Raw genomic sequence first — 24,366 nt, 5'->3', positions numbered from 1 at the left:
GATGTGTGGTGCGTCATTACTAGTTTTGAAAAAAAATTGTTAGTAGTGGCGCACCGTGGGTGTGGTGCGTCATTACTAGTTAAAACTAGTACTGGCGCACTTTCCCCTGGTGCGCCACTGCTAAGTCTGGGAAGGGTGTGGGGCCAGGACAAAACTAGTAATGACGCACCACACACCAGGTGCGCCATTAGTAATATGACCACTAATGACGCACCTATATCTGGTGCGCCACTGCTATATAGCAGTGACACACCACATATACGGTGCGCCATTAATGTTCATATTAGCTATAGTCATTTTTCTAGTAATGCGTTGTTGATTCATCTCAAGGTATGGTGGATGCATGCTTATAGCAGTGGCGCACCACATATACGGTGTGCCATTAATGTTCATATTAGCTATAGTCATTTTTCTAGTAATGCGTTGTTGATTCATCTCAAGGTGTGGTGGATGCATGCTTTCGACTTTTTAGTTGCTGCTTGGAGGTTTGATAGAGAACAAATGAAGCAACAGATCATGTCATGACTAATATATGATCATGTGGTGCATTTGCTGAACGAATTGTCGGGGTACACAAAATAGCTGCTTCGCTTTTGATATTTTCAGTTTGTTTCATAAATGTTCAGTTCAGATGCTCATAACTTTTCAGGTTCTGTCAAAGCTGTTTAGTTCAGATTCTGATATTTTGTATGTACAGTATGCAAAATGAGTCCAGCTACACGTACGACGAATTTCATATGATTTACATACGACAGTCAGCGGCAGCCGTTCGTTGAACCACACGGACGAGTGAGATCACATCGTACACAAATCGTACAAAGCTTTTGTCGTATGCACAACATTTCCGATGCAAAATCATATGATTCGTACTTAGGTTGGGGGAGGCATGGTCAGCATTGGTGTTTTGGCGCAATTACTGGAGATTACTGTGAAGTTCACAAGGTGATGAGCTTACTCGAGTGCTTTTCATTCTTGGAGACTTTGCATTTCGAGGTGAGTTCTTGGATATTTTGAAACAGCTTGTACTGTTATAATTTTCATTTCGTAAAACTAAGAAGTGTATTTTCCATTTTGAAACTGAGATCTACTTGCACTATCATACATTAATTTTCAGTTCGTAAAACTGAGAAGTGTATTTTCCATTTGGAAATTGAGTTCTGTTTGTACTGTCATAATTTTCAATTTGTAAAATTGGAGTACTGCAGAATTTTACTGCCAAAACTGTAACCACTGTAAAAACTGAAAATTTGAAATTGAAATAAAATAAGCTGTCACTGTGATGCTTTGCCTAATACTTTGAACTATATACCTCGTTTGGCTATAGAGAAAATTGCACCTAGTTGTTTAACACGCTTACAGAACTAATCAGCCTACCAACTCAAACTACCATCAGTATCCAATGAACTGCTACAGACATAACTTTTTCCATCAATCCTTTGTTTTAAATGAGTACCAATATTTTGGCAGGATAGAAAGTTCCAAATTATGATGCTGGTTTACGTTCCATCTTTTAGGTTATGAGAGAAGATGCTGGAGAGATGCCCTTACCAAATTGGAAGGCTACAACCAAATCTAATCAGCAGCATAGCAGTGATCTTCGAATATCTCAGCAAGTGATCATCTTTTCAGCGATTTCTTTTCTGTTTGGCCTTCCTGTAGGTTTGCACATAAGCGGAAGTTGTACTGTATATTAGCAGTCGTTGGAGCCGTGATGATGTTTTTTTGTTGCCAAGGTTATTTGAACATGGCTATCATTTGTTATAGATGACCATCTTTTAATTGCTACTTCCTATGTCTATAATGTGATGAAGATGTAAATACAACAAATGTTGTAGGATGAAACAAACGTTGCTTTCACAGCAAACTTGAAAAAAATTCAATTGTTTCTGTACCGTCTAGTCCTTTTGCATTACTGGGGTGAAAATATTGGTGGGCTGGAAGAGGCCTCGTGTGACAGCCCGAGACCGACGCTCTAGAAGATTCCCCTTTTATTCTGTTGCCGCCGTGTGATATATTTTGGTAGTTCCATTATCATCGCATCATCCGCATCATCTACATTGCAACGGCACTCCGTTGCCGCCACTTTTCAAACCTGCATTCGTTATCACTTGTCGGTTCTCTCCATTTTTGTTGTTGACTGTTTCGGGACCGAAAGGTGGAACAGAACACCAGGCTAGAAAGCCGAGCCTTCCACCTTTTACCAAGTATATAGGTGCATTAATTTAATTACCAATAATATGGTGACAAAACAAGGAACCCATGTTATCACATGGAAGCAACTGCACCTACAACTAGCAACGCTATTCAAAGGTTAAGCAAGCGGTAACATAGCCAATGAGTGGTCTGCTAAGTTGTAGAAAGGTTGAAGGTTTTCATGGCAATGTTGGGAGACTTATTAAACAGGTGGTAGGCATCGAGACATAACGATAGAAACGAAACAACTAGCATGTCAATGATAGTAATGGTATCTTGGGAAATGATCATCTTGCCTAAGATCCCGCTTGGAAGAAGAACGAATCTGTGAAGCAGACGAACCGACGTAGCCGAAGGGATCCTCACATTTCGACGTGCTTGCGGAACTCTATCGAGACGAAGCAAACCGGAAACAATCATCAACACACGATATTCACCACAGCACATGCACGATATGATGCACACCCTAATATGATGCATGAATGGTTCAAATATGTAAGGCAGGGCATGGCCATTCACACAGTCAAACGCTACACATTAAGTGAAGCTCAATATGCAACGAATTGCATATTGACGAAACTCCACATTTAATTATTTAGTTCACTCTTGTTTATTTATACAACAATTTAAATGTTGAGAAACATGTCAAGGGGTGTAGCACAAATAATCTACCTATCTAGGCATTTTAAATGAGGCCGGAAACGACATATAGCATCTCCGAAATGACCCCACACGCTAACTTTGAAATCTGTCCAGATTTTTTCTAATGACATTTTATGTTAGTTAAACGGCAAAACAAAGTGTTTCATGTGATTCTACTTGTTGTTCTAGTCCATTTACATATATGGCTCATCTCCAACGGAGCTACGGTTAATTAACTACGATCTTAACCGTTATAGCACAACACAACATGCAAAACGAGGCAAACAACAAGGCTAACAGCTTTAAAAATGCATGAGAGTTGGAAAATATTAATCTACGTGAAAATCTACTTGTTCTACATATATAATTTGTCGCAATCCGACACAGGGACCAAAAGTTACGGACGTTTGAAAATATGCATCTTTGCTGGAAAAAATAAATTCGCAAACCTAAAGAAAACTAAATGGGCCGAAACTAAGAGTTGGCCCGAATAAAGTGTGGGCATAGGTTAGCTAAACTACGCGTTGGGCAGGGATTAGGCACACTCACCTCGGGCTGGCGATGGTGAGAACTGGGCCGGCGGATCTGGCCCAACGGAGGCCGCGTCTGGGCCGAGGCGGGCGAAGCGGTCGGGCCGGCAGCTGGCGGCTGGGCCGACCTGGCAGGGCGCCGCCCACGACGGTCAACGTGGGGCGAGGGGTCGATGGGGCAGCGACCATGCGCGCTGGCAGGGTTTGCGCGGTCGACGGCCGGACTCTGGCGGTCGGGGTTGGCGATGCTGCACCGGCCGACGGCGAGGGAAGGCGGCCGGGTTGGGGGCGCCGGATCCGGGGGCTGCCGGCCCGTATATGAGCGGCGACGCGCGAGCGGCAGGTGCTCCAGGCCATGGCCACGACTGGGTGGAGCTCCGCTCCATGGCACGGGGCCGGCGACGAGGGCTCCTCCAGCGAGGCGGCGACCGGTGGGAGCTGCGGCGGCGAGCGACCTGCTCCGATGGAGCTCTGACGGTGGTCCGGCGAGGGCTGGGGCCGGGGCTGCTTGGGCTCCTCCATGGTTGCGGGGAGGCGCTGGACACCCGAACATGTCCGATTTGGTAGTGGGCATATCCGTTAGGTGGGGTTTCCGTGCGATCTGTGCCCTTAGATCAAGATCTGATGGCTGAGATGGGTTGGGGAGGCTAGGGCTACGGGATTTAGAGGATTTGGCCTAGCAGGTGAGATTTTCAAGGGGGGTGGCTGCAAATTTGGCTAGGAGAAACTCTAGTAGAGTGAGGGAGCTCTCTCCATGAGGTGGCTCTTATATAGGGTTGGGCTATGGTGGGGTGGACCTCGTCCGTCCGATCGCGATCCGACGACCACGAACGGAGGAAGTGGTTAGATGGATCTAATGGGCTGTGTAGTTGGGCTATGTAGGGATGAGAGGGAAATGGTGCGGCCCGGGACAGAGCTGTTAAAACACCGAACGTCCGACAATTAAATCGGATATAGTGTCGCTATATAATAATGGTACGGGTATCAAACAAACTCCGATTGCGACGAAATTTGACAAGTGGTCTACCTACATTAAAATAAGACCGTACGCCAAGTTTCAACCCAATCCAGGAATATTTGATACACAGTTTTTCAAACAAGGTTTTTAACGATGCCGCTGGCGCGTGCGTGTGTGGTTGGTCCCGAAATGGTCAACGACAAAAACGGAGAAAACCGACAACTGATAACGAATGCAGGTTTGAAAACTGGCGGCAACGGAGTGACCATGCAATGCAGATGATGCGAATGATGCGATGATAAGGCAACTACCAAAATATATCACATGGAGGCAATGCAATAAAAGGGGAATCTTCTGGAGCGTCGGTCTCGGGCTGTCACAACTCTCCTATACTAACAAGAGATCTCGCCCCGAGATCTAAGAATGAAAGGGGGGAAAGATGAGAAAGCAAGAGGTAAAACTTAGTCGCTTCTTTGGCAAACGACTGAAACCAACGATCCTTGAAGGTTGGAGAGAGATGAAGAATGATATGAGAAAACAAGCAAGAATTCAATAGAAATTTTCGGCAGCACTTCAGTAGGAAAGAGGGAAAAAATCGATGAGATGGGAAGAACTTGACAAGATTCACAACAAACTAACTAAAATGAATAAGCAATGAGAGAACATTATCTTGATAGAACAAGATGATTGACCCAAAAGAGCAACATCACAATGTCTCTGAAACAAGAGAATAGAATCTAGATCATTGGGAAGAAAAGAACGAATAAGAAAATGAAAACTTCTACCACAATTGAATTTAAGAGCAGCCTAACAAGAAGAATTGAACGAAGTTGTTGGAAAACCAACAACAGAAAGAACAAGCTTGTAGTGGACTTATGAAAACCATCTCAAAAATTATGAGGTGACAACCAGCCACTAACAGGAACAAGGATTGATTGGGAGCAACAAGACATCAAAACTTCTTACACCAAGAGGAAACATTGACAACTTGGATCAATGATAATCACCATAATAGCAACAATCCTTAGGAAAGCTTTTAGGTGAAATCTAAATCCAGATAACTCCATGAAGAAACCATGGGTTGAAAATATGTCATGATCAACGAATTGATGGATTTAAAATCTCATTCTTGAAACAACTTCTCTTCGAGACTCCTCCACTAACAAGAACGTTATAACACCACCTCAAAGGATAAAGGAAAAGAAAAAATGGAGCAGTTGGGAAAAGAATTGATATCATGAGCCACTCCGGAAGAAGAATTGAAATTACTATGAAACAAGAATAATAATTATGTTATGCTTATCCTTCATCAAGTTAAATTGATGACAAGCAACGGATTTAGCATAACACTTATTCTTCTTGAAAAGATTGAGGAGAGATATGAGCACAAACTTGAAAAAGTCTTCAACAAAGCACTGAAATAATTGAGTGATGAACGAAGAGACAACAATTGAGAAGAATTGAGAATGAAAGCTGAAAGCTGAGAGCGAAGAAATCTTCTGAAATGATGGCATTCAGAGGATCGAGAAATGAACACAACACTGAAATGCACCGGATAGATATGGAAGAATTTCTCATGATTGACAACAATCCAAGATGATAACACAAAGCTGAAATGATAAATCTTTAAGAGAATGCACAAAGACATGAGAAAAACACCTCTTCGGTCTTCAATGCAGAGAATGACAAGAAGGAGCACCACCCAAAATTACTGAGACACTCCGGAATAATGAATAAGGAAAAGTTGAGACAACGAAGGAAATTAATTCAGATCGATCTTGGAGAAGGGATATGACTAATGAAACTCATACTTATGTCATAGTTCAAAAGAATTAGAGATCTCTAGGAAAAGATTAGAAGAGCCAGATAAGGTCCTGGGAAAAACCTGTGGGTTATGGGCCTACTCAAAAGAAACGACCGTTGAAATGATTGCTCGGAAAGAGAGATACTGCACCGGTATAACCGAAAACTTGATGAGGTTGGGAACCTCGAAATAGTTGAAAGGATTGAAAACAAGAAGCTTCTAAGATATATTCACGACTCCGGATAGAACAAACATGGATGAATAACAAGAGAGGCTTGATAAGAATTTCAACATGGGAAATAATTTAAAGGATGAAAAAGATGTGATGAACACAGAGAGCTTGAATTGAATTTACTGGAAAAGAGAACAAGAATGAATAAATGATGAACCAGAACTCTTGAGAATATTCACATTGAATCACCGATTACGATACAAAAGAAAAGATAGCGGAAGAAACAATGAAAAGAAAACACTTGGATGAGAATTGAATCACTGGAGAAAAGAGGTGGGAGGGCGGGGAAAAACAAAGACGACTTGGGGCAGATGAGATGAACTCCTGAAAGAAATGAGAGGTTGACCTTGTAAATATTGAAAAGGATAGAATGAATTCACTTGAAGAGAAGCACACCGGTTGAAAAGAACTGATATGATGACTCCGGTTGAAAAGAATTGAAGAGACAACTTGATTGAGCAAAAGAATTTGCATTCCCATAGAAATATGAGAACACCTCTTGGAAAAGATATGAAATCACCATTTGATATCGAATCAACTCGAAATACCATACTCCAACAAAAAAAAACAATGAGGGTTACGAAACAAGCCCGAACAAATTCATGACAGAGATTCCATCCGATATTTTTGTGGATAGGATCGCACGGGCTCTATCCTACAGTAGTCATCATGTACAAGGCAGTGCACACGACATAAGAAGCATCCCCAAGTCATAGTAGGCTACAAGGACTCTTTAAGACACAACAAGAACCGCTGTAAGACGACCGTGAACAAACGAATCCACTAAATGTCAAACCCCGACCTCACATCATGCATCTATTGGAAGATTGTCCTATAAGTAACTACTTGAATTCCCACCTAAGAACTCCCGAAATTTTTTGGTCATGCAATCGGGTCAACGGACACGAGTAAAATATCACTCAACTCCTATACTAACCCGTCCAGTGTATCACATTCATCAACACATAACCAGAGATCTCGGAAACTCATCTATCTCAGATCCTCGTATCACAACGATACCAAGTATGGCGGTACCCCCAAACTCTCTGCACCAGTACTGGGGATGCCGCGGTTATCTCGCCACTACTAGTATTGAAGCAATTTCGAACATCCTCCGTCCTGAGATATTAAGAAATCTGAATGATAACAATGTGCTCAAGAATCCTCTCGAGCTCAACTCCCCGGAATAAAATCAACACAACAGGAGGCATCAAGACAGAACTCCATCACATCGGCATCATATAGATTCCAAAAATATCCGCGTGATCCTAAAAAAATTGAGTGAGAAGAGGAGTAGAATTAAAATTATTACGTCAAGATTCCTTACCAGAGCATAGAAGAGGAGAAAAAAGAATCCTACTCTCCGATATAACTAGACTCAAGCAGTTTTCACTAGACTCGACTCGGCCAAGTTCGATCAATCAAGGGGGCTCCTAGGTCGGTATTGCTCTGATACCAACTTGTAATGCCCAAGATGCGATACTATACTTATTTTGGCGCGAGGGCCTTGGCACGGATATAAACGCATCTCGTTGTTTTGCAAGAGTGGATCTCGTTACAAGTATCGCCTTGGGTATGTGGAACTTGGTAAGGAAACATTTTTGGTACATGCTGAAATTTACTGCTGTTGTCACTATGGAAGGTCATCCTTTGAGTGGCTTGTTCGGGGCATCTTTGCCCCGAACGAAAGTGGAAAAGGTTGCCTATAAACGTACTGTACCTACTGAAAATATTTATTATGAGATTTGTTCACGTATGGTAGTGAAAGTTCTAGCTAATGCTTATGACGACAGTGAATTTTCTAGCTAATGCTTATTACCACTTGATATATGTTGATGAGATTTATGGATTATTTAAGATTGCAAGTTTAACCAAAGAAAAAGTTAAGAAGAAAGTTTTCCCTTTATATTTGTAGGGAAAATCATTGGTGTGTTACACTCTATTGGATGATATTGGATCATGGGACTGGAATTGCTTGAAGCTGGAATTTCATTAGAAGTTTTATCATATGCATCTAGACTGTCGTGATTGGAACTTTATATATAATTGTTAGCCTTGTGAAGGATAAAGCATCGCTCAAGCTTGGGGGAGGCTTAAATCTATGACGCACACTTTACCCAAACATAATCTCTCAATAGAAATGATTATATATTTTTTTTATGCTCGGCATTCTCATGATGATCAATTAATACTTAACTCTTCTTCTACTCGTTCCTACATGAAGAGGACTATTGAATTGAAATGTGATTTTTTGGAAAGAATTAAATGCAACTCTGAAGATTGGGAATTAGACAAAGGTAAATAGTCAGGTGTAAAGCTTAAGTTTGGTTCTGTCAAACATTTTATGGAAACTTGTACTTTTCATAAGTTTAGCAATAAATAGGGCTTGACACTGAGATAGTAGCTTCTTTTCGTGAATCGTTTTCTACTCATGTTGATCTCCCTAAGGAGAAGTGGTTTAAATACCATCCACCTATTAAAAAATCACTAGAGGAACCTCTTAAGGTTAAGGAAGAAATAATTATTAACCATGTTGATCCAGTTGTTCCTACTGCTTACATTGAGAAACCACCTTTTTCCTATTAGGATTAAGGAACATGCTAAAGCTACAATGGTGGTTAATAAAATTCATATTAGGAAACCTAAACCGTGTGAACAAATAAATGTGGAACATAATATTGCTATGGTTAAAGATTTCCTAGTTGATAATATTCATGGACAAGTTATTTACTTCTTCGGTGAAGCTGCAAGAATTGTAATACCTGTTAGAAACAAGCAGGATGAGTTATCTAAAAACAAAGCAGTTGTTGGCATGCCTATTGTTTCTGTTAAGATTGGTGATCATGGTTATCATGGCTTATGTGACATGGGTGTTAGTCTTAGTGCTATACATTTTACCTTATACGAAGAAATTATGAATGACATAGCACCCGCTAAAATTGAAGATACTGATGTAAACATTAAACTTGCAAACATAGACACCATTTCACCGCTTGGGATTGTTAGCGATGTTGAGGTCTTGTGAGGAAAATAAAGTACCCTATTGATTTCTTAGTACTTTGTTCACAACAAGACAATTTTTGTCCCATTATATTTGGTAAAACTATCTTAAATACCGTTAATGCTGAAATTAATTGTGTTACCGAGAAGGCTAAAGTAACCTTTGGTGATGTGTCTCATGAATTCAATTTCCATAAGTTTGGTAGAAAACCACATGAGAAAGAATTATCTAATAAGGATGAAATGCTTGGTCTTGCTCCTATTGTTATGCCTCCTACTGATGCTTTAGAACAATATTTGCTAGACCATGAAAAAAATATGCATACGAATGGAAGAAATGAAATAGATGATATATTGTTTAGACAAGCACCTATTCTGAAACACAACTTTCCTGTAGAAATCTTAGGGGATCCTCCTCCACCCAAGGGAGATCACATGTTTGAACAAGAAATTACCTTATACTTTGAATATGCTTATCTTGATGAAAAGAAGATATATCCTATTATTATTAGTACTAACCTTTCGGAGCATGAAGAAAAGAGGTTACTTAAAACTCTGAAGAAGGACATGGATGTTATTGGATATATTCTAGATGATCTTAAGGGCATTAGTCCCACTCTATGCCAGCACAAGATTAATATGGAATCAGATGCTAAATATGTCATCAATCATCAATGACGTTTGAATCCTAACATGAAGGAAGTAGTAACAACTAAAATACTAGGTTTTGGAGGTAGGTATAATTTATCCTATTAGTGATAGTAGACGTGTAAGTCATGTGCACTGTGTTCGTAAGAAAGAAGGTATAACTGTTGTCCCTAATGATAAGAATGAACCTATACCACAAAGGATAGTAACTCGTTATAGGATGGTAATTCATTTTAGGAAATTAAATAAAGCTACTATAAAAGCTCATTACCCCTTGGCTTTTATTGATCAAGTGTTAGAAAGATTATCTAAGCATTCACATTTCTGCTTTCTTGATGGGTATTCTGGCTTCTCTCAAATACCTATGTCAAAATAACACTAGGAGAAAAATACTTTTATTCGCCCTCTTGGAACTTATGCTTATAGGTGTATGCCTTTTGGTTTATGCAATGCTCCCGCTACCTTTCAAAGATGACTACTGTATTCTCTAATTTTTGTGAAAAGATTGTTGAGGTTTTCATGCATGAATTTCCATTTACGGGACTTCTTTTGATGATTGCTTGAGCAACCTTGATCGAGTTTTGCACACATGTGAAGAAAAATAATCTTGTCTTGAACCGGGAGAAGTGCCACTTTATGATGAATGAAGGTATAGTACTTGGGCACAAAATTTCTGTAAGAGGTAGTGAGGTGGACAAGGCTAAAGTTGATGCAATAGAGAAAATGCCATGTCCGAAAGATATCAAAGGTATAAGAAGCTTTCTTGGTGATGCTAGTTTCTATAGGCGTTTTATTAAAGATTTCTAGACCACTAACAAATCTTCGTGAAAAGGTTATTAGGTTTGTTTTTTATGATGATTGTGTAGAAGCCTTTGAAATACTTAAGAAAGCCTTAATTTTTGCACCTATTGTTCAACCACGTGATTGAAATCTACCTTTTTGAAACTATGTATGATGTTAGCAGTTATGTTGTTCGTGCTATTCTAGGGCAAAGGGTAGACAAGAAATTGAATGCTATTCATTATGCTAGTAAAACTCTAGACAATGCTCAAAGAAATTATGCTACTACTGAGAAGGAATTTTAAGCTGTTGTGTTTGCATGTGATAAGTTTAGACCTTATATTGTTGATTCAAAAGTTACTATTTACACTGATATTAATGCTATTAAATACCTTATGGAAAAGAAAGATGCTAAGGCTAGACTGATTAGGTGGGTGGTTTTCCTTCAAGAGTTTGATTTGCATATTGTTGATAGAAAGGGAGCTGAAAACCAAGTAGGGGATAATTTGTCTAGAATGGAAAATGTTCTTGATGACCCACTACATGTTGATGATAATTTTCTTGGTGGTCAATTAGCTATTATAAATGCTTCCCATGGTACTCCTTGGTATGCATATAATGCTAATTACATTGTTGCTAAATATATACCACCTAGTTTCACCTATCAATAAAAGAAAAAAGTTCTTTTATGATTTAATACATTACTTTTGGGATGACCCACATCTTTATAAATAAGGAGCAGATGGTGTTATTAGACTTTGTGTACCTGAGCATGAACAGGGAGAGATCCTACGGAAGTGTCATTCCGAGGCTTACGAAGGGCACCACACTAGTGACAGAAGTGCACACAAGGTATTACAATCTGGTTTTTATTGGCCTGCTCTTTTCAAATATGCTTGTAAGTATGTCCTTCCTTGTGATGAATGTCAAAGAATTGGTAACATTCGTAGACGTCAGAAATGCCTAGGAATTATTCACTTTCTATTAAACCATTTGATGTTTGGGGTTTTGATTATATGGGACCTTTTCCTTCCTCTAATGGATATACTCATATTTTAGTTTGTGTTGATTATGTTACTAAGTGGGTAGAAGCTATTCCAACTAGTAGTGCTGATCATAACACTTCTATTAATATGCTTAAGGGTGTTATTTTCCCGAGGTTTGTAGTCCCTATATATTTAATAACTGATGGTAGTTCACATTTTATTCATGGTGCTTTTCATAAACTTCTAGCTAAATATGATGTTAACCATAGAATGGCATCGCCTTATCATTCCTAGTCCAGTGCTCAACTTGAATGAAGCAACCAAGAAATAAAATTGATCTTGCAAAAGACTATTAATAGATCTAGAAAGAATTAGTCTATGTAACTTGATGATGCTTTATGGGCTTATAGAACTGCTTATAAAAACCCTATGAGAATGTCCCCATACAAAATGGTCTATGGAAAAGCATTTCATTTACCTCTTGAGTTAGAATATAAATCTTATTGGGCAATTAAAGAACTTAACTAAGATTTTAAAGTTGGTAGTCAAAAGAGGTCATTTGATATTAGTTGCTTAGACGAATGGAGGACACAAGCTTATAAAAATGCCAATTTTTTTAAAGAAAAAGTTAAGATGGCATGAGAAGAGAATTCAAAAGGGGTAATTCAATGTAGGAGACCTAGTTATTTTGTACAATTCTCGTTTCATATTTTTTGCAAGTAAGCTTCTCTCCAAATGGGAAGGAATGTATATCGTCGAGGAGGTCTATCGTTGTGGTGTTATCAAGATTAACAACCTCGAAGGCAAAAATTATGAGAGTGGTAAATGGGCAAATAATTAAACATTATATTTCACGTATTCCCGTTAATTTTAAAACTAATATTATTCAAGTGATGACACAGTAAGAGCACATAGGACAGACCTTCCGGAACACTCGAGAACCCTAAAAAAGGGGAAGGTATGTCATATGTATGTAAACCAACTCCAAAAGTTTCAAAAAATATGTTATGTTGGTTTTGGTATATTAGAAAAATTAGAAAAATAAAAACAAGTCAGGGGGACCCACGAGCGAGCCACAAGCCAACAGGGTGCGCCCTCTTAGCTTGTGGGCCTCTCGTGTGCCAGTTAGACTCCATTTTCTTGCTAGACTCATATTTTAACCTAGGAAAATTCATTAAATATACTCCCATTTTTTTGACTACCGCATCGTAAGTTTCTCCTATGTTCTTGTTTTGAGCTATTTTTTCTGAGAGATTTGGAGGCAGTATGTCATCACAAGATTTAGAGGGAGAATGCTATGTTTCAGGCCTCATTGCCAATCCCCGAGTTTATGGGGATGTGGATCCATATGGGTGGTCAACACAAGAATAGGTGGAGGTTGACTTATAAAGGGTTGAGCCTTCAAGTGATGAAGAAGAAGAAGAAGAAGAAGAAGCACCTCTACCTCAACCTAGAGATATGCACGTGGAATTCAAAAATTCAAGCTTACCAAACAAGGTTACACCTCGCAATACATGTTTTACCCCTTATCATCGTACGTAGATGTACACCATTGTTGCATCCTCCAGTAAAACCCATCCTTTGATGGACGGAGCAATGATAATCACCAACAAACTTCCCAAGGAGAATCTATACCTTAGGCGAGAAGTTGGCAAGCTTAATGAGGAGATCCATATCCTAAGGAGCATCATTGCAAAATGGATTACATCATCACCACCATCACCTAAGAAGGACATTTGAGTACACGGGTATGGGCAACATCCTTATCTTGTTCCAAGATTGGGGGAGGTTCCCCGGTATCGCATCACCATCACTTTTACCTTTATCATTTATCTTAGTTCGATCCTTAGCTATCTCATGATTTAGAGAAATAAATTTTTGTTTTTCTTTGCTTAGAGATTCTACTTTGAGATCTATCTATTCTTGCAATTGAGTACCAGAGTTATATAATAAAGATTAGCTTGAGTTTGCTTGCTTACATTACTCTCGTGCATCAATCATAGCATTGAAATGAAAGAAATAGAAAAATCACATGCTAATTCCATAGGGAGTAATGACTTCACATAGAAAAAGTATGGTAGATAAAAGTTGTTGGGAGTGAACAAACATAGCATTAGTTATTAATATAGTCCATGCAAAATTATGATAGAGGAGACGATATTCACATTCAAAAATACTATCTTGGACATCTTTTATGATTGTGAGCCCCCACCAAATATTATATAATGATCAAAGTGTTGAAGTTGCACAAGGTGATCGTAATGGTTATGCTTGTTTAAATTCACATAGAAGTTATATTGTCATGGATCCTCTAGCATGTGGTTATTGCTTTAGATCCTTTTATAGCCCAAAAATTCACACTAATTATAGATACTACTTGTGCATGCATAATCCTGAAACCTAGTTTCTTGTCATGAGAGTCCACCATACCTACCTATGGACTGAATAAGATCCTTCAAGTATGTTGTCATCGGTGCACAAAGCAATAAGAGTTTATCCTAAACATGTATGATTCTTTATTCTAAGGTAAAATAAGCTTTGTACGATCTTGTGATGGCAAAGAAATAAAAGTGATAAACTGCATAATAAAATTGCTATCACAAGGGGAAATATAAAGTCATGTTCCTTTACATTAAGAGTTCGCTCATATAAAGAATTAAAAAGTGCATGACAACGTATGTTTCCCTCTGTGAAGGGCCTATCTTTTACTTTCATGTATTTACTTTTATGCAAGACTCAATAAATTTTTATCCATGTTCCCACCTATTAACTCTCTAGTTGGCAAGCATCATGTGTTGGGGAAAGATCGAGATACATATATCGAGTTGGATGCACGTGATCATGATTTATTATTGTTGACATTATCCTTGAGGTAAAGAGTTGGGTGGCAAAAAAAATAATGCCCCTATCTTCATATGTGTCTGATGGTAACATTAGCTCCAAAAACATGCAATGAGTGTGAGCAATCATATAAGACTAATGGACAGTTGATATTGTGAACTTGCTAGAATTAAAGCTCTTACATAGACTCTTCTCTAAATGACTAAGAACATAGTTTTTTGATTGTCAATAAAGTTTATGCTTCATATTTCAACAATTGTGGATAGATTGTTACTTGTTTGTGAGAAGCTATACAATGAAAAAAATTGCTGCTATGTTAATATTCATGATGCTCTCATGTCCGTATTATGTTTCTATTGACACCTCTCTCTCAAATTATGTGGTCATTATTATCGAGTTCGGCTTTCACTTGAGAACAAGCGAGGTCTAAGCTTGGTGGAGTTGATACATACATTTTGCATCATGAATTCTTATTGGTATTTATGTTGCTCTTGTCCATTGTTCCTCATTATGATACAATTCTTATGTCTGTCCTCTCTGAATTTACAATGTACATCACAAAGAGGGAAATTGCTGAAGACTAGAATTTTCGACCTGAAAACCAAGAAAAAGGCTCAAAAATGACTGGACTCCAAATGACCTAAAACTTCACAGAGATTTTTTATACAATATATCTACATTATTGAGCCAAATATTTACAAGAGGGAGGAACCTACTGGCCACAAGCCAACAGGGTGAGCCTGTTAGCTTATGGGGGCCATGTAGGTGCACTAGCCCCCCTCTTCTCCTATAAGGTGTGTTTTGACCTATAAAATTAAGAAGATACTTTAGGGATGAAGTGCCACTGTCTTGACGCGGAATCCTAGGGAGAGGCCCTTTTGCTCTCCGGGAGAGAGATTTTGTCGGGGAAACTTCCCTCTTAGAGGGGGAGATCGAAGCCATCGTCATCACCAATGCTTCCTCCTTCATGGGCGGGCCAATATTCATCAACATATTCACCAACACCATCTCATCTCAAACACTAGTTCATCTCTTGTATTCAATCTTTATGTCAAAACCTCAGATTGGTACCTGTTGACTACTAGTAGAATTGATTATATCTTGTAGTTGATGCTTGTTAGTTTACTTGGTGGAAGATATTATGTTCACATACTTGAACACCAATATTATACCCTTGATCTTGAACATGTTTATGATGTGTGAGTAGTTACTTTTGGTCCTGAGGACATGGGAGAAGTCTTGTTATAAGTAATCATGCGAAGTTGGTATTCATTCGATATTTTGATGATATGAATGTTGTTTCTTCTCTTAGTGTTGTCGTGTGAACATAGACTACACGACACTTCACCATGCTATGGGCCTAAGGAAATGCATTGTGGAGTAATAAGTAGATGATGGGTTGCGTGAGTGACAGAAGCTTAAAGCCCAATTTATGTGTTACTTCATAAGGGACGGATTTTGATCCACACATTTCATGCTATGGTTAGGTTTATCTTAATTCTTCTTTTGTAGTTGCGGCTTCTTGCGGGAAGGGGTAATCATAAGTAGGTTGCTTGTTAAAGTAAGAACAATACCTTAGCACCGGCTACCCACATATGAAATTATCAAAGTAACAAATGTGAATCAACTCTACATGATGAACATGACTAGACAGAAATTCCCATGTCTCCTCGGGGACGTTTGCTTCATATAAGAGTACTTTCAGGCATGTCCTTTGCTATAAAAAAGGATAGTGCTATCTTGTTGCACACTTGCTACTATTGTTACTTGTCACTTGTTATGAATTACCTTGCTACAAAACTGTCTACCACTATTACACAAAGCACTTGCAAAGAACCCCTTGCTGAAAACTCCTTATCATTTCCTTTTGCTCCTCGTTGGGTTCGACACTCTTACTTATCGAAAGGACTACGATTGATCCCCTATACTCGTGGGTCATCAACTTACTTCTACTTAGATATCTTTGCAAATGGCTGATAAATCCACTTCTATACCTATTGGAATTTGTGAGAATGTTCCTGTTGTGCTTGCAAATGTTACTATCTTAACAGACTTTGTTATTCTTGAGATGCCATAGGACAACAACATGTAGATTATGCTTGGTAGACCCTTTTAAAATACCAAGGGGGCGTTATTGATTGCAACAAAAGAAATGTTACTTTTCATGTCAATGGCAAACAACATAAGGTGTATTTTTGAAGAATCAAGCTTCTGTAAATAAAAATAATGTCACTGAGCCAATTACCACAATAACTATTGGATGGTTCAAATTTCCTCTTCCTACTTCCAAGAACAAATGTGGTATTCTTATTGTTGGGGATATGCAAATCCCCACTAAGGTAACCTAGTGTTATACAAAAATTCTTCGGTTTCATGCCAATCACAAATGGTTATTAATAAGACTTGATCAACTTTATTAATGGATGCTTTTTGAAAGACATGTGGTTCATGAATTTAGTGAGCACAACTTTGTGTACCATTAATTTACTCTTTGTTATTCTTGGTTAAATAAAATAAAATGCCATGATTATCCAGTTTTGTGAGTTCCCCATGCGATAAGAATGACCCAGAAAATAAAAAGTCTAACAATGCCACAAAACATTTAACATGATTTTTTCTGAAATATTTAAAAATTTCTAGTGCTGAAAACACCCTTGGGGGTGCACCTCTTGGTGCCAAGCCAGTAGGGTGCACCCACCCCCCTTGGCGCACCTCATGGTTTGGGGACTCCCCAGGGACACCCTCACTTATATATTGAACCAGTCCTTTTCCTACATCTAGAAAAAAATACCCTGCTCTCTCTCTCTCTCTCTCTATCTCGTGTTCTTGCTCACAAACCTCAGATATTCCATATGAAACATCTCTTTGCTCGCAACTCCGTTTTGGAAACTTTGAGGGATGCTCCTTGGTATGTGATTCATTTTGCTCCAATTGGTTTTTTACTTTATTGGTTTATATTGTGGTGCACTTAATGCTAGTGGAAATGAGATTGCATGTTGAATTCTTTGATTTCCAAGTAGTATGAATGCTTGATATGGCCTCTCGGCATCCATATGAGTAGTTACTATCAATCTTACAAATTTTTTTGACATAATTTTGTGGTCCAAAAATTTCAGAAAATTGTTGATTGGAAAATGAACTTCTTTAGGAAGAGTTCTTGAAGGATATGTATTTCCGGTGAGTCGTCGAGCAGGAGCTTAGTACGACAAGCATATGTTTAACCAAGAGCGAGTTTGACGATCATGGACGATGCCAAATCATGTTGTTGGCCATGTAATGAGTTCCTGATAGGTGAATGTATTAAGGACGAATTTGATCGATACATTCACAATACTGTCCTCGCCGACTTCCTCACGGATAAGTTCACTCAACACTATGATCTTACCCGTTCATTCACAAAAATGTTTAAATATCACTCCCATACTTCTAGAGTGTTGTTTAATTTCAATGATAAATATTACAGTATGACTCTAGAAGAATTTAGTGATGGATGCAAACTTCCATATTGGGGCTCATTTAACAAACCACAAAAATCTGATTATAATATGTTCCTTCAGAGTATTTGTGTGGAGAGGATAGAGGAGTGACACAGGCTAGAATAAATATTATCCAATTTCCCTCTATCCCTACTTTGCATTATTTAATGGGAAATGTATTGTGGGCTAGCAAGATTGTAGTGCACTATGCACTCCTAGTTTGAGCATCATGTACACTGCAGTAACGGGTGATAAATAGTATAACCTTGGGGCTATTGTTGCCCGTAGGCTGCATCTTAACGCAAGTAATGATAATTTGTATGGAGGAATTTATGCCTTCCGCGTAGCTGCAAAACTAGGAGTATCACCTCGACCTAATGACCCTATGCTGCTAGAGAGATATTTAGATTTTGAAGCCATGCGACATAACAATTTTATTAAAGATAGTGTTGAGGGTTATGATTATAACTTAATATTTTACAAATATAATCTTGTCTATGTTACGTTGGATGCGCTTGCTCTCTTTGATTTTCAGAACAAAAGGAGATATTACGTTCTCTAGAACAAAGCGTAGAAGTACAACACAGTTCTGGAGGTTGCTCACTTGGTTGAGGAGGCGACATAAAATGCTTCTACAAGATACCATTTTGATTATTATCCAGACTAGTTGTGGTGATCACCAAGCTATGCTAAAAGCCTAAGCTTGGGAGAGTACATATTTCTCACTGACATTACATTCAAGTTTACACACTTCATATCAATTGTCGGTGTTCATCCTCTTTCATTGTATACCAATGCTTAGTCTTACTTCTTATTTTTCACTTTCTTCTTGCTTGTTTGAAAAACTTTAAGAATCCAAAAATATTTCTCACTTCTTTTTTGTTTTTCTTTCTTGTTTAGTTAATTTGCAGTATTAAAACAGAACCCAAAAAGATTTCTCTTGTTTGTTGGGAGCGTTCCGTGTAAATAGGTTTTCTCGTTTTTTTCTTTGTTTTTTTGCTTTCTCCTGAAAACTAAAAACTGCAAAAATATTTGAGTGTGTTTCTGTAGATGTCTTTTCTTTTTGCTGAGTCATTGAAAGGAGAAGACCACGATGAAAATGTTGAGTGTCTCTCATATGCATTAATGTTGATCTAACAGAAGATCCGATATTGCTTTGTCTTCTCCTTTGCATAAACTATTTCACAGATTCTAGATTAGTCCATGGCACACTTGCACTATTATTATTATCACATCATTCAATCATGCAAGTGAAAGGCAATAATGATAATATTTGATGAAGTGATCGTGTTAAAGGAAGCTGGTATTAACTCTTCTAGTTTTCCATTTTTGTAAATATGTTTAGCTCGTTCAATCTTGATTCAATATATTATGAGTAAACATGTTTATGATGACAATTAGATATTATAGTCGTTCATGTCATGCTTAAATATCTAGGAGTGGATAATGATTTATCTTATCTGTCAACATGCATTAAAATGGTTTTGATGTGGTATGGTAGTATGGTATTGTTGGGAACGTCGCATGGGAAACAAAAATTTTCCTACGCGCACGAAGTCCTATCATGGTGATGTCCATCTACGAGAGGGGATTTCTGATCTACATACCATTGTAGATCGCACAGCAGAAGCGTTAGTGAACGCGGTTGATGTAGTGGAACGTCATCACGTCCCTCGATCCGCCCCGCGAACCGTCCCACGAACCGTCCCGCGATCCGTCCCACGATCTAGTGCCGAACGGACGACACCTCCGCGGTCAGCACACGTACAGCTCGACAATGATCTCGGCCTTCTTGATCCAGCAAGAGAGACGGAGAGGTAGATGAGTTCTCCGGTAGCGTGACGGCGCTCCGGAGGTTGGTGGTGATCTAATCTCAGCAGGGCTCCGCCCGAGCTCCGCAGAAACGCGATCTAGAGGTAAAACCGTGGAGGTATGTGGTCGGGCTGCCGTGGCAAAAGTTGTCTCAAATCAGCCCTAATAGCTCCATATATATAGGAGGATGGAGGGGAGGCTTGCCTTGAGGCTCAAGGAGCCCCAAGGGCTGCGCCACCAAGGGAGGAGGAGTCCTCCTCCAATCCTAGTCCAACTAGGATTGGAAAGTGGAGTCCTTCTCTCCTTTCCCACCTCTTTTTTTTCTTTTCTCTTTGATTTTCTATCCTTGGCACATAGGGCCTTCTTGGGCTGTCCCACCAGCCCACCAAGGGATGGTGCGCCACCCCCAAGGCCTATGGGCTTCCCCGGGGTGGGCTGCCCCCCCTGGTGAACACCCGGAACCCATTCGTCATTCCCGGTACATTCCCGGTAACTCCAAAAACCTTCCGGTAATCAAATGAGGTCATCCTATATATCAATCTTCGTTTCCGGACCATTCCGGAAACCCTCGTGACGTCCGTGATCTCATCCGGGACTCCGAACAACATTCGGTAACCAACCATATAACTCAAACACGCATAAAACAACGTCGAACCTTAAGTGTGCAGACCCTGCGGGTTCGAGAACTATGTAGACATGACCCGAGTGACTCCTCGGTCAATATCCAATAGCGGGACCTGGATGCCCATATTGGATCCCACATATTCTACGAAGATCTTATCATTTGAACCTCAGTGCCAGGGATTCATATAATCCCGTATGTCATTCCCTTTGTCCTTCGGTATGTTACTTGCCCGAGATTCGATCGTCAGAATCCGCATACCTATTTCAATATCATTTACCGGCAAGTGTCTTTACTCGTTCCGTAATACAAGATCCCGCAACTTACACTAAGTCACATTGATTGCAAGGCTTGTGTGTGATGTTGTATTACCGAGTGGGCCCCGAGGACCTCTCCGTCACACGGAGTGACAAATCCCAGTATCGATCCATACTAACTCAACGAACACCTTCAGAGATACCTGTAGAGCATCTTTACAGTCACCCAGTTACGTTGCGACGTTTGATGCACACAAAGCATTCCTCTGGTGTCAGTGAGTTATATGATCTCATGGTCATAGGAACAAATACTTGACATGCAGAAAACAGTAGCAACAAAATGACACGATCAACATGCTACGTCTATTAGTTTGGGTCTAGTCCATCACATGATTCTCCTAATGATGTGATCCCGTTATCAAGTGACAACACTTGCCTATGGTCAGGAAACCTTGACCATCTTTGATCAACGAGCTAGTCAACTAGAGGCTTACTAGGGACAGTGTTTTGTCTATGTATCCACACATGCACTGTGTTTCCAATCAATACAATTATAGCATGGATAATAAACGATTATCATGAACAAAGAAATATAATAATAACTAATTTATTATTGCCTCTAGGGCATATTTCCAACAGTCTCCCACTTGCACTCGAGTCAATAATCTAGTTCACATCACCATTTGATTCCAACGAATCCAACACCCAATAGTTATGGGGTCTGATCACGTCTTGCTCGTGAGAGAGGTTTTAGTCAATGGTTCTGAAACTTTCAGATCCGTGTGTTCTTTACAAATCTTTATGTCATCTTATAGATGCTGCTACTATGTGCTATTCGGAAATACTCCAAATATCTACTCTACTATATGAATCTGTTTCACTACTCATAGTTATTCAGATTAGTGTCAAAGCTTGCATCGACGTAACCCTTTACGACGAACTCTTTAACCACCTCCATAATCAAGAAAAATTCCTTAGTCCATCAGTTACTAAGGATAAATTTTGACCGCTGCTAGTGATTCAATCATGGATCACTCTCTGTACCTCTCAACAGACTTTGAGTCAAGGCACTCATCAGGTGCGGTACCCAGCATGGCATACTTCAGATTCTACGGCCAAGGCATAGAAGACGACCTTCGTCTATTCTCTTTATTCTGCCGGGGTCGGGTTTTGAGTCTTACTCAAATTCACACCTCACAACGCAACCAAGAACTCCTTCTTTGCTGATCTATTTTGAACTCCTTCAAAAACTTGTCAAGGCATGCATCTTGTTGAAACTTCTATTAAGCGCTTTCGATCTATCTTCATAGATCTTTGATGCTCAACGTTCAAGTAGAGCAATCTAGGTATTCCTTTGAAAACTCCTTTCAAATAACCTTGTATGCTTTACAGAAATTCTACATTACTTCTGATCCACAATATGTCAACCACATATACTTATCAGAAATTCTATAGTGCTCCCACTCACTTCTTTGGAAATACAAGTTTCTCATAAACCTTGTACAAACCAAAAAATCTTTGATCAGCTCATCAAAGTGTATATTCCAACTCCGAGATGCTTGCACCAGTCCATTGAAGGATCGCTGGAGCTTGCATACTTGCTAGTATCTTTAGGATCGACAAAACCTCCTGGTTGTATCACATACAATGTTTGCTCAAGGAAAACGTCGATGAAACAATATTTTGACATCCTATGTGCAATATTTCATAAATAATGCAGCAACTACTAACATAATTCTAACAGACTTTAGCATCGCTACGAGTAAGAAAGTCTCATCATAGTCAACTGTTTGATCTTGTCGGAAACATCTTTGCGACAAGTCGAGCTTTTCTTAACAGTGACTTATCACCATCATCGTTTGTCTTCCTTTTAAAGATCTATCTTTACTCAATAGTCCTATGACCATCAAGTAGTTCTTCCAAAGTCTACACTTTGTTTTCATACATGGATCCTCTCTCGGATTTCATGGCCTCCAGCCATTTGTCGGAATCCGGGCCCACCATTGCTTTCTTCATAACTCGTAGGTTCATTGTTGCTCAACAACATGACCTCCAAGACAGGGTTACCGTACCACTCTGTAGTAGTACGCGACCTTTTCAACCTACGAGATTTTTAGTAACTTGATTCGATGCTCGATGATCACCATCAGCAGCTTTCACTTCAATTTGTGTAGGCGCCACAGGAACAACTTCATGCGCCCTGCTACACACTGGTTGAAGTGATGGTTCAATAACCTTATCAATTTCTACCACCCTCCCACTCAATTCTTTCGAGATAAACCTTTCCTCGAGAAAGGATCTGTTTCTAGAAACAAACACTTTGCTTTCGGATCTGAGATAGGAGATGTACCCAACTGTTTTGGATATCCTATGAAGATGCATTTATCCGCTTTGGGTTCGAGCTTATCAGACTAAAACTTTTTCACATGAGTGTCGAAGCCCTAAACTTTCAAGAAACGACAGTTTAGATTTCTCTAAACCTCAGTCTATACTGTGTCATCTCAACGGAAATACGCGGTGCCCTATTTAAAGTGAATGCTGTTGTCTCTAATGCATAACCCATAAACGATAGTGGTAATTCGATAAGAGACATCATAGCATGCACCATACCAAATAGTGCGTGGCTATGACGTTCAGACACATCGTCACACTATGATATTCCAGGTGGCATGAACTGCGAAACAATTTCCACATTGTCTTAACTGCGTACCAAAACTCGTAAATCAGATATTCATTTCTATGATCATATCGTAGACAGTTTATCCTCTTGTTACGACGAACTTTACTCCGAAACAGAATTGAACTTTTCAATATTTTAGACTTGTGATTCATTAAGTAAATACTCTTGTATCTACTCAAATCGTCATTGAAGTAAGAACATAATGACATCCACTGCGTGCCTTAGCACCCATTGGACTGCATACATCAAAATGTATCACTTCCAACAAGTTACTATCCTGTTTCATCTCAATGAAAACAAGGCCTTGCTCATGTGGTGTGATTTGCATGTCACTAGTGATTCAAAATCAAGTGAGTATAAAGATCCATCAGCATGGAGCCTCTTCATGCAATTTATACCAACATGACTCAAGCGACAGTGCCACAAGTAAGTGGTACTATCATCATTACCTCGAATCTTTTGGCACCAATATCATGAACATGTGTAACACTACAATCGAGATTCAATAAACCATTGAAGGTGATTATTCAAGCAAATAGAGTAACCATTATTCTCTTTAAATGAATAATCGTATTGCAATAAACACGATCCAATCATGTTCATGCTTAACGCAAGCACCAAATAACAATTATTTAGGTTTAATACCAATCCCGATGGTAGAGGGAGCGTGCGACGTTTGATCATATCAACCTTGGAAACACTTCCAACACATATCGTCACCTCGCCTTTAGCTAGTCTCCGTTTATGCCGTAGCTTTCATTTCGTGTTACTAATCACTTAGCAACCGAACCGGTATCCAATACCCTCGTGCTACTAGGAGTACTAGTAAAGTACACATCAACATCATGTATATCAAATATACTTCTTTTGACTTTTGCCAGCCTTCTTATCTACCAAGTATCTAC

General features: G+C 39.3%; 1 long non-coding RNA gene across 1 annotated transcript; it reads left to right on the top strand.

The window, feature by feature from the left end:
- The first annotated feature begins 238 nt into the window (after positions 1–238).
- Positions 239–1,788, top strand: LOC123411634. Its single transcript, XR_006613295.1, has 3 exons — positions 239–789; positions 875–993; positions 1,515–1,788. It is a non-coding gene; the product is annotated as an uncharacterized LOC123411634 (long non-coding RNA).
- The last annotated feature ends 22,578 nt before the right edge of the window (positions 1,789–24,366 follow it).

The sequence above is a fragment of the Hordeum vulgare genome, chromosome 1H (assembly GCF_904849725.1).
Source record: "Hordeum vulgare subsp. vulgare chromosome 1H, MorexV3_pseudomolecules_assembly, whole genome shotgun sequence".
Lineage (NCBI taxonomy): Eukaryota > Viridiplantae > Streptophyta > Magnoliopsida > Poales > Poaceae > Hordeum > Hordeum vulgare.
The sequence above is the reverse complement of the archived record's forward strand: the minus strand, read 5'-3'. Positions and strand labels throughout refer to the sequence as shown.